This window comes from Mytilus californianus, unplaced genomic scaffold (assembly GCF_021869535.1).
Source record: "Mytilus californianus isolate M0D057914Y unplaced genomic scaffold, xbMytCali1.0.p SCAF_11, whole genome shotgun sequence".
In the NCBI taxonomy this organism is placed as follows: domain Eukaryota; kingdom Metazoa; phylum Mollusca; class Bivalvia; order Mytilida; family Mytilidae; genus Mytilus; species Mytilus californianus.
In genome coordinates this window covers 38,094,531-38,096,211 of record NW_026262593.1, presented here as the reverse complement: position 1 = coordinate 38,096,211, position 1,681 = coordinate 38,094,531, and the positions used below count along the sequence as shown (strand labels likewise).

Below are 1,681 nucleotides of genomic sequence, written 5' to 3'. Positions count from 1 at the left end.
TGATTGCTAGATATTGTTTCCTGCAGAAGAAAAACACATTTTTTATATATTTTTAAGCTGACATCTTGTCATAATAGCTTGCTCTACGAGGTGAACATGGCGAAGTGACTTTCTCCTCCCTCATGCTTTTCCTGATCCCCAAATGTGATATCTTGTCACCCAGGTTTTCTGAATGTTGGTCTCATAATCTAAAATTTTGAATGTTAGGATTAAGTTGATGTAAGAGCAATATTTGATTTATAAGTAGAAATAATTGACGTAGAGGAGACCATACTTGCCAACCTCTGACAATGAGAAATCATGTCATGACATGACATGACATGTCAAAAAGCGTGTGAAAACGCGTGACGTAGATGCGGACTTTTTAATATGAACAATGTTCATAATTTCACATTCTATGCAAATTTGTTAATATAAAAAACAATATTCAACTGTAAACTTTTATTGTATTCAACAGTGGTCTGTTTTGCTGCTTTTAAAGCAACACCACTAGGCACATAGTCAAAACACCTGCTGATTTGGTTACATTTACTTGATAACAAGGCACACAACATATCATTGTCAAGTTCTGATCAGAATTCAGTGTAAATTTCTTTATAATTGAAAATGATCTCTCACAGTCAGAATTGATATTTGGCTGAACTAAAATAGCTTCATGAAGCTTTGAAAGAGTGTCATAATGTTTTTTTGCCATCTAAAATGTCATCTATGATCTCTGCCATTGCTCCCAACAAACTATACAATATATGTTGCTATTGCCTGGTCAAAACTGGGTAGTTCATCAGAAGACAGCTAATACTATGAGAACTGATCCAACAGTTCCGTGATATTTCCATCCCCTATGGCCTGTGGAAATCTGTTGGCTACATTTGAAACTGAAAAAGAAAAATATTTTATAATTGTTAAATGCTTAATCAAATAGCTATGTATTTTAGTTCTCCTCTCATATGTATTGTTAGGATTGCAACATAGAGTGCACAATGCGTTACTCATCCCTCGATGATTTAAACTCGAACTCCCAAAATTATATAATTTATAAATCTTGAATCTTGGTACGTACTCATCGTTTTCGCTTAAAATCGACTCTTTAGACGACGGTACAGGTCCTGAAAGCTACCTCTTTCTGTGGAAATTTTCCCTAAGTGAATTTGAAAGAAAGAAAGTCCCAAAATCGTAAAAACTAATCACAAACTACTTACCTTAAGAGCTTTTGCTGTTCGTCCATATAGAGAAAAATAAACAATGGCCACCAAACAATTACTTCGAAATTTCGGTATTTATCGTGTTATAATGAAAAAACCCGAGAATCGCGATATCACTAACAACCAAAAAAACAAAACAACTAAAAAGCGTGTAATTGCGTGTAAAGTGGTGAAAAGCGTGTACACGCCATGTGATAAAATCCTCGCGTGTAAACCGTTGAAAAAGCGTGTATTACACGCGAATATCATGTCAGTTGGCAACTATGGAGGAGACAAGATCTGCAAATAAGTAATATTTGCCTAAATAGTTGGTTTACTTTTTATAGGACTGATTGCCTTTAAAAATTAAAGAAAATAAAGAGAAACATTAAACAGAAAAAATTATCAGCAATACAAGATCAACGAGAAAAAAATATTTGTCAGGAATTTTTCTCTAGTCCACATGGTTGAAGATCATCATCAGCTCATAGACCTAAATG

General features: G+C 34.1%; 1 long non-coding RNA gene across 1 annotated transcript; it reads right to left on the bottom strand.

The window, feature by feature from the left end:
- Positions 1-426: 426 nt before the first annotated feature.
- LOC127720035 (uncharacterized) lies at positions 427-1,468 on the bottom strand. The gene is made up of 2 exons (XR_007990590.1): positions 1,200-1,468; positions 427-875 (listed from the first exon to the last, which is right to left on the bottom strand). It is a non-coding gene; the product is annotated as an uncharacterized LOC127720035 (long non-coding RNA).
- Between the last annotated feature and the right edge of the window lie 213 nt (positions 1,469-1,681).